This window comes from Coregonus clupeaformis, chromosome 12 (assembly GCF_020615455.1).
Source record: "Coregonus clupeaformis isolate EN_2021a chromosome 12, ASM2061545v1, whole genome shotgun sequence".
Lineage (NCBI taxonomy): Eukaryota > Metazoa > Chordata > Actinopteri > Salmoniformes > Salmonidae > Coregonus > Coregonus clupeaformis.
Window position 1 is genome coordinate 42125702 of NC_059203.1, and position 10166 is coordinate 42135867.

Genomic DNA, 10166 nt, shown 5'->3' on the forward strand with positions numbered 1-10166 from the left:
AGTTCCTTGGTGTCCACATCACCAACGAACTATCATGGTCCAAACACACCAAGACAGTCGTGAAGAGGGCACGACAAAGCCTAAGCCTATTCCCCCTCAGGAGACTAAAAAGATTTGGCATGGGTCCTCAGATCCTCAAAAAATTATACAGCTGCACCATCGAGAGCATCCTGACTGGTTGCATCACCGCCTGGTATGGCAACTGCTTGGCCTCTGACCGCAAGGCACTACAGAGGGTAGTGCGTACGGCCCAGTACATCACTGGGGCAAAGCTCCCTGCCATCCAGGACCTCTATACCAGGCGGTGTCAGAGGAAGGCCCTCAAAATTGTCAAAGACTCCAGCCACCCTAGTCATAGACTGTTCTCTCTGCTACCGCACGGCAAGCGGTACCGGAGTGCCAAGTCTAGGTCCAAAAGACTTCTCAACAGCTTCTACCCCCAAGCCATAAGACTCCTGAACAGCTAATCATGGCTACCCGGAATATTTGCACTGCCCCCCCACCCCATCCTTTTTACGCTGCTGCTACTCTGTTAAGTATTTATGCATAGTCACTTTAACTCTACCCACATGTACATATTACCTCAACTACCTCAACTAGCCGGTGCCCCCGCACATTGACTATGCAACGGTACCCCCCTGTATATATAGCCTCCCTACTGTCACTTTATTTTACTGTATATATAGCCTCCCTACTGTCACTTTATTTTACTTCTGCTCTTTTTTTCCTCAACACTTTTTTGTTGTTGTTTTATTCTTACTTTTTTTGTTTAAAATAAATGCACTGTTGGTTAAGGGCTGTAAGTAAGCATTTCACTGTAATGTCTGCACCTGTTGTATTCGGCGCATGTGACCAATAAAATTTGATTTGATTTGATTTGATTTGATTTGATTTGATAAATTTGATTTCCATTGATAATTTTTGTGTGATTTTGTTGTCAGCACATTCAACTATGTAAAGAAAAAAGTATTTAATAAGATTATTTCATTCATTCAGATCTAGGATGTGTTATTTTAGTGTTCCCTTAATTTTTTTGAGCAGTGTATTTTCTTGCACATTCACCGTCTGAATGGCACACATACACAATCTCTGTCTCAAGGATTAAAAATCCTTATTTAACCTGTCTCCTACCTTTCATCTACACTGATTGAAGTGGATTTAACAGGTGACATCAATAAGGGATCATAGCTTTCACCTGGGTAGTTTATGTATGTCATGGAAAGAGCAGGTGTTCCTAATGATTTGTATACTCAGTGTATTTTGGTCTTTTAGTAGTAAATCTAGCTCTTTTTGCCCCTAGTGGTTCAACTCTACCATTGAAATCGTGATGTAGAGACACCTTAAGAAGGTGCCTGTGCGTCATCTCAAGGGAGGGGTTCGGTATGAAATACACTCCCTTCTAGATGTGCTGGGTGGTACCACCTCAAGGCCTTCCCACTGAGTTTCTAAACCCAGAGGCGCAACATCGCAAGACTTCCGGGAACGTTTGCGAAACAGACTAAACAAACCAGGCCGGGTTTGAGAAGTCAATGAGAGAAGTGAAAAATGCGTCCCTAGATGTTAATTTTCTCTCAATCTAAAGGCACAACCTAGATTTGAGCGAATGTCTTAAGTAGTTGAACATGTTATTACTTCAACCTCGTGAAAGTGACAAACTGACACGTTTTCATTTTAGTCAAAAACAACGTTATATCGATGGAGTGCCTTTGATTTGACGGCCTGCACATGCACAGTTTGGCTCGAGACGACCGTTAGACCCAAGGACGTGTTTCTACGCATGACCTTAGCTAGCTAACGTCGCCATGACATCACCTACAAGTGTGATCGGGGATTTTTATTGGAGAAGCAGTTTTAGCCTATCTTCATACTGTACAGTCTTTGGTCTTACCACAGATAGAACAGTGAGCCAGATATTTCACCGGATTTATAAATGTGAAGCATCCGGTTGGAGTTTTCACTCACTACCAAATATGGTGATGAGAGGTAGCCCAGTGGCCGGCATGTGGGAGAAGATGGAGCGAGATCGATTTTGGCCGACATTCTGCACATTTTCTCATACATTAAACATTTGATCTCCATAATGTGTTTTGTAGACTTCACCCTTTGCCAATGTTCCTAAAAATTATGTTGTTTAGAAGGAGTGCAAGTGCGAATTGAGTTATTTCACACCCGCACTTCATAGAGTAGGCGTTCGCTAATGGACATATGCAAATAAATGCTAGAATGCACGAATAGGATCTCACTAGCTCGTGCTTGGCTCTGCCCACCTCCTTGCTTGTTCTGCCCACTATGATTAATTTGCTCCCATTGGAAAGACATGCTCTGGTCTATCTTGGGTTAGTTATAAAAATATTTTTCCTTACTATCCACCTAATTTTCTAACGTTGCTATAGGAACAGCCAAACAACAGAAGTGATGGATTCGACTTCCGCTTTACTTCCCTACTGTAGTGTGCCGGTGGCAAACTTGCCAGAGTAAATTATTTGAAGGAATCAATTTATAGAGTATAAAAGTAAAGTAAACAAGTATAAGTGTAATTTTATATTTATTTCATTCAAGTTCGCTAACGTTAGCTAGACCTACTAGTAGGCTAGTTCTGTTGTGATAATAATGTTAGTTGTGTTGTGTCAGTGTTAAGGGTCCTCCACCAAGCCAATAACTATAAAACGTTGGTGAACATCCACACTAGAGGGAAGTTTATCGTTCTGCAGTCCTACACCTGTCAATGAACTGTTCAACAACACATCCTACTGCATGCTGCCTATTAATAAGGTGGTAACACAAGACCATTCATGAGGTCTCTAATGCACAGATACTTGTTCAGACCATTCAGCAGAGGTGGGACCAAGTCACTATTATTCGAGTCACAAGCAAGTCTCAGGTCACAATGTCCGAGTCTCAAGTCGAGTCCCAAGTAGAACGGGTCGAGTCTCGAGTCAAGTCTGCTAAATGACTAAAATGTAAAATGTAACTGTAGTCCAAATCGTGCATTCTAAGAGCAAGTCAAGTCACAAATTTTTTCAAGTCAAGTAAAAAAAAAATCTATACATGCAATGACTTGTTCAACTACAAATCTTGGTTTATTGAGGATACCAGACAGCCCTTTTTATTTTTTACTATAACACATTTTGATTATGTAATAATGAATTTTAACAACAAATTCCAAATGCAAGTTTCATAAATACATTATCAATTTCAAGCAATTTTGACACCAAAAGACCAGTAGCTAGGCCTATGCAAGTAATTGTTGATTGAAGCCCCATTGCTTGTGAGCTTGCAAAGTTAACAGTTAATATTCTTGATCACACTAATTTTTTGGGACCTACATATTTATTTATGGCAATCCTCTCTCCCTACAATTTGACGTTACGCTGCATCCGATCCTATAGCTGTACAGCAAATCAGCAATCTGTTTGCTAGCTCAGTGGTTCTCAAACTTTTTGAGCCGCATCCCCCCAAAAGCAGTATTTCAAAGCTTGCGATCCCTGACGCAAGCACATGCACACATGCGCGCACAATCGCTGCGAAAATGTAGCTGTCATTACAGCCATAAACGCTGTAACAGAAATAAACTGCGTTTTACACCTGCATTTGTAGCTGGAAGTCATTCGTGTTAGCTTAGGGATATAATGTCACATCTCTAGACTCCAGAGCAAGCAGATCATACGGCCTACCTGTATGCAGCGGAGATTGCAGGATCGGCTGGAAAGCGTGGTCTGGTGGCACAGCGCTATCACTTTGGAGGGCCACCTGTCCGCAGAATGCTCGTTGGCAACTGAACTGGGTAGCCATTTTCTTCCTCACAAATACCGTAATTAATTCGCCACAATATGTTACATCTTCATGCCATAAGTCTAATATTGAAGGCAGTGCGATGTTACAGCTATCTTTAGACATCTAACCAGTAGCCACCCAAACTAGGCCTATCTGAAATATGAAAATGATCAATGAAATCGCCAGGTATAATTGTTCTGGTAAAGATGCCTCTGTAGCAGGCTAGATTTTTTAACAGTATTTTATATGGATAATTTAAATGTAGGCCTACTCTATTTTCGTCCGGCAAAACCAGAGAAAATGAAGCAAGTCCTTTCTGGTCATTAATCTTTGGATATGCTTGCTTGCCTTTGCGCGCCAATGCTGATGACTGGTCATTGGTCAACAATCTTGCAACTTTTTGGTTCTGAAGCACAGATTAGATGTTTTTGAGACAATGGTATATAGATAAAATACAAATGGTAGGCTATATGTAGCCTATTAAAATATGTACGTTTAGCTATCGTCGCGTTCAAAACAACTGGGAACTCGGAAAGATATGAGGTCAAATCATGACATCAGTGATCTTCAGGTCGGAAAGTCACAACACAACCTACATTAGCCCAGTCAAGAATGTATTCTTTCTAAGTTAGTCATCCCATCAATTTAGGAGAATAATAAATCCCCAATAGCATCCATCAGGAAAGTGTGATTATTGTCAGGAAACAGAGACCGTGGAGCATGTATTGCTACAGTGTGGGCAGTATCAGAGGGAAAGAGAGAGGATGAGATCTGGTATGAGGGAGAAGGGGATACAGGAAATTAGTTTAAAGAGTATATTGAGTAGAACGTCATTAGATATAGTCTGGAATATTTTGTTATCTTTTTTAAGAGCAATGGGGCTGGCAGGTTGGATTTAGTTTATCCTGTCTCTGGCCCACACTCCAGTACAGTAGGTGGCGTAAAGCACCATAACGTTGGATGCCAACCGCCGATCAGCCCCACTGAAGAAGAAGAAGATGCAACTACCGTACCGCGAGAGTTTGGACTTCTGCTTTTAAAGAGGATGAGTCTGAGTCGTATTTCACTGTTAGTTTTACACACCTAATTGTACATCTTCAGGTATTTTATTTAAGGTTTTGATGATGGGTGTACGGTTCCTTCATGCGTGTGCTTACTGTGACGCTGATATTGGCTACTTCCCACTCCATTGCTGGACAGCAGTGCTTGTCACGCGGGTTCGAAGGGCACTTTGTCCCGGTGTAGTTGCCGTTCATGCCCTCCCCATTGAGTAGTAGACTGTATGTATGTATCAAGGTTACATCTAGATGGTTATCAATATTTGTTATTTCTTGTGTAGGCTGCTATCCTACTTGAAATAAAATGATGTGTGAGAAAAAAAAAGCCCATGATACCAAGTAGGATGCACTTCCAAGTCCGCAGGCACAACACCGGAGCACTGGTCACTGGTTTACTATGGACTCATAGTGACGCCCAATCAGTCACGCAAAACGGTATTGAGTGGCAAGAATCCTGCCCAATTAGCTGATTCACTTTCCATACACCCACTCCTTTCGACACACCCACTCGCCCATTATCCGGTCGCCATTGGGCTATAGTTATCCATACTTGAGCTAGCGCGAGCCAAACAACACTAAATTAAAATGGAGCCAGGACTGAACGTGGCCGGTACAAGAACATAACGTCGAGGTTTACAAGTGGGTTGAATTGTACGTTATTATCTACCCAAACGATACTTGTGTAGCATTATTTGTAAATGACTAGCTACATTTCAATACTGTTTCTGTTTGTATTAGCTAGCTAGCTAGGCGAAGCGCATGGTTGTGGCCTAGCTTGTTAGCTAACGTTACGCGTTATGCAATGACATCAGTTGCGGTTGATACAGCACGCTAATAAGCTAACTATGTTCCTAAACGTAAATTATTTAGCTTTAAACGAGTCCTTGTTTGTGCGTGCATTAATAATGCATGTTGTCTTTTGGTGATAGTTAGCTAACGTTAGTTAATCCCAGCAAGCTTCTAGTAACGGTAGTTAGCTAGGTTAATTTGCAGTGTCGTCGGTGTGTGATTCTTATAGAACTTCTGCGCTCAGTGCTGCTAGCTAGCAAGTTTGCTACAGTAAACACCAAGTGTTTAACTAAACTAGTTAGTCGATTTTTTTTCCCCAATATTTGATTTATAATAATTAGCCATCAGACATGTCTCGTCGTTAGCTAGCATGGTAAAATGCTGTTTAATTTGGCCCCCGCGACCCACCTAGCTAGCACGCAATCTATCGTGTCGGATTTCTCAATGTACGCGGACTTCTTGCGACTTGTATTGGCGCTTTTTCCGTGTGGCAGCCACCTTAATGCGACTGTCGGGATTTGTATGATCCGAATGCAAAGTCGAGCACGTGGTGCGATGTGTAGCTATAAAATCGGTTGTCAAGAGTTAAGTAGTTCGTTGTGTTCTGTGAGGCCTGAAGAGCTACTCGGCATCGAGTTAGCACAGTCAGGGTGAAATTACGTTAGGTATTTGTTTATCCGTATCGTTGCAGCTAATTTAACGCTAGCTAGCTAACAATGTTGCATTGACCACCCCTCCCCCACGCGCCAACTGGGGTGGGTCTGGGAGTGTTTCTCCCCCCCTTTCTCACGTGGCTGTGTGCTGTGACCATGGTAAGGGAACAATCCGTGGTGGAGCTCTCATCCCAGCATCGTAGTTCTTAAGTAGTTTCTGTTGAGTCACTGCGTCTTCAAATCCAGACATTTCAAATTCCATCCATTCTGTGGGTGATTTTTAAAAAGTTTATTACGATATTTCCAAATTATATGGAGGGTAGGAATTATCTATAGGCCTGAAGTTACCACTCTGGCTTTTGTTTGCGCTCCATCTATTGTTGAGTTGTAATAATGTGGTTGGTCATTTTGCATTGCATTTGCTAACTATTAATGTGGTCCTTTGGAGCACAAGATACCGTTTCTATTCTGTGGTGTACCCTCTCCAACATTAAGTCAGATGAGCCACGCATATGAAAATGATCAGACCAATGAATGGGTTATTGAATGTTATGTGAAAGTTAATGTAATGTATGTTTGTCTGTCATTGAAACATGGGTCAGGGTGCACATTTAAAACTGAAGAACGGTTGTGTATCAGGCTACTTCTATTAAACCAAAGCTGTCCCCAGAGTTGTACCAATGTAATCAAGTAGATTTTGACCTGACGTTTTTGGTGTGGACAGAGTTCAGGAGGATTTTACAACCCAGTTCAGTGTGTCATCATGAAGATTATGATGCAGAAGATTTTGACCTGACGTTTTTGGTGTGGACAGAGTTCAGGAGGATTTTACAACCCAGTTCAGTGTGTCATCATGAAGATTATGATGCAGATGTTTGTTAGTTAATGCACGAGATAAATATGACCTACTGTATCCCAGACGAACCCAACAAAAACTGCAGAAATGATGATTTATTTGAGTCACTCATGCTGTTGGAGGATAGTACCCATGTTTTTAATATGTTTGTTAAAATCAATTATCTTCTCACCACCATTATACAATTGCAACTTGGTTGGTTCTGTTTATTCTCAGACATGTTTTGAAGTTTGTGGTTGAAATTAGGTCCTCATGCTTGTGGTGGTGTCAGTGGAATTCAGGCCAGACTGATCATCTGAAACTTATTGAACATATCTAGCAAGCTGCTTTGATTGTGGGGAATATGTTCCACTATCATAAACTTTTTTTGTTGACCGACTAGGTCAAAAAAAAATGTAACAATTTAGAATATGTAGTAACAAATGACCAATTAGGAATATTTTATTGAGCAATCTGTGGTTTGTCACTTTAGCTGGTGATATTGTTTATCATGCTACAAAGAGGGAGTGCTCAGGTGCTCAAAATAATAATTGAAATGCTACCTTTACCTGTCCAGTAAGTTAGCTGTTTTCAGTTCAAGGCTAGAATTATCATATTTTTGGGCAACAGTTGTCACAAATACTACATTCTGTTACTCAGGGGAAAGAGCAGGCGTTGTTTGTAACATGTAGGGCTACTTGTGTTTTGACAAGTGTGATTTGATCATGTAAACTACAACGTGGGATTTAGGTTTGTTTAGATTAGTCGTTAGTTGGGAATGGGACACACATATTTTGTTAATCTGAATGAAGTAGGGTGGGGCTGATAATGATTCTCTAGCCTCTTTCTTGAGTACTCCCAAAATATTTAGTAACAAGTTGACTGTCTGTACATTACACTGAACTTTATTAGCAGCTGTCACTATTTTGCCAACTTTATATATCTATAGCTCTGGATTAAGTGAACTATCATCATGATGCTATTTAACTAGGCAAGTCGGTTAAGAACAAATTCTTATTTACAATGACGGCCAAACCCGGACAACGCAATGTGTTGTGATGTATTGTGCTTTTCAAGACTGCATACTGTTGTCATTGCCGTACCCTCAAATACTTAAGTTTTATTCGGACTTCTTATCTACAGGTCCAAGATCCCACTACCAGGCCTGTGATGATTACTGATCAGAACCTGCTGTGAGCGGGAACTGAACACTTTCATCATCAGATAAGCCCCCAATCAGTGCCCCACCACTACAGAGCAGCAGGTAGGCTCATGTTTTATTCTGCGAAAGGACAAATGCCATGCACTCATTTGGTGCGTAATTTACGGCAGTTCCATTGCTTTTGTAAACAGTATTATTGGTTGTGTAAATTTAGGCATTTCAACAGAATAGGTTTGTCCCAGTAGTGGTGTTCTATTTTGTTCTTGTAAGAATTTGATGTCATTGCAGTATTTTTCCCAATTAGTGAAGTTCCTCAGATTTTCTGTGCTTCCAATATAATTTCCAATAGCAAATATTTTGTTATTGAGTTAAGAGCTGTCAACGAGCAGCAAGGTGTGATAATATGGCATTGTAAAACCTGTGAATTTACAAATATTGTTCTGTGGGGTGGGGGGTTTAGAATGTTCATAACTTAGTTAAATGAAAATTCTGCTTCTGTAGTTTAGTAATCTTACCATGGTTTGCGGTTTAACAGGATCTATGCCAGGGGTGGGCAAACTACGGGCCGCATCATGCGCGCCAGCCAATTTTTTTACTTTTTTAGTTTTATTTTATAAATGTGTCCTGCAAGGGATATATATACATGTTTTGCCCTATTGTGTATAAAACTAAACTAAATAGAAAGTATGTAGAAATTGTAATGGACCCATTTTTTAAGACCTTCCCTATCTCTGACCTGCAAATTGATTTTGACAAACAAATCGGTCAAAAAAATTCTGGCCAACCCTCTGAATTTCAAAATCCGATTGTGGCCCTCGAGACAAAATGTATTGCCCACCCTGATCTAGGCTAACAACTGTAGAGTTATCATAACTACAGCAGCCAGCCTGCTGTAGCCAGTTTGTGGAAAGGAGGAACATTTATGGTATCAAAAGACTGCACTCGCTGACACAAACAAATCTGGATATAACATTTTTATCCATAAAAAGAAAGTAGTTGAACATGACAAAGTGCTGCTCCTACCACCCTCCCCAAAACAACCACACACTTCAGTTAAATGGAGTTGAAGAGTAGCTGTCTCACAGTTCGTCTCTTGTGCTCTTCTCTTAACTGTAGATATTCTGTTTGAAAGTAGTGAGTGACTCCATCTATGGAGGAGAATGTGAGTCCTGAGCTCTCTCTAGCTCCTGAGCCAGAGCAGAGCCAGGACCCTGTGGATAGCAGCTCTCAAGGTACCTTGGACTAGCTTCTTTTCCCTTGTCAATGAGGGGGATGTCATGATTGTCTCACTTTAATGGGCACTGCACTGCTGGATCCTCTGCAAATCTTTTGTAGGTTGTTATTTGGGGTGTAGGGTCAGGATTACTAGAATCATGATCAGCACAAGGGATTTCACTATTCCCTCATGCTTTGAATACCTAATCAGCTTACTATTCCATAAGTCTTTTGATTGGCAAAATCTGCTACTGTCCCTTAATGTGTGTCTTCCATCAACAGCTATTCTAGAGGACTATAAAGTTGAGAAGGAGGACGGAGAAGATAAGGAAGACCAAGAGCATGGTGACAATGATACTGAGGAAAATCTAGAGGACACAGAGCAATCTGCTAAAACCACAAGCAAGTTCAAGAAGACCTGGGGATTCCGTCTGACCACCATAGCCAAGAGAGAAATGCCTGGAGACACGGCTGCTGAGAGCCAGGATAGCCATGTAGGGCCTGTACGTCGCAGTGGGAGGCAGGCAAAACGCACTGACAAGCTAGAGGAGTTCCTGCTCACCACCAAGAGAGCGCGCACAGTAGGGAGGAGGAGTGCACCTGGCAGCATAGAGGGTGGGGACCCTCCCTCCCAGACCCCTACAGATGCGGAGACGGCCTCTGAAGCCAGCTTTGACGGC

The 10166-nt window shown here is 41.5% G+C and overlaps 1 long non-coding RNA gene across 1 annotated transcript; it reads left to right on the forward strand.

Annotated features, from left to right (window-relative positions):
- The first annotated feature begins 5351 nt into the window (after positions 1-5351).
- Positions 5352-9851, forward strand: LOC123492050. Its single transcript, XR_006661605.1, has 3 exons — positions 5352-5483; positions 8253-8373; positions 9769-9851. It is a non-coding gene; the product is annotated as an uncharacterized LOC123492050 (long non-coding RNA).
- Positions 9852-10166: the final 315 nt, after the last annotated feature.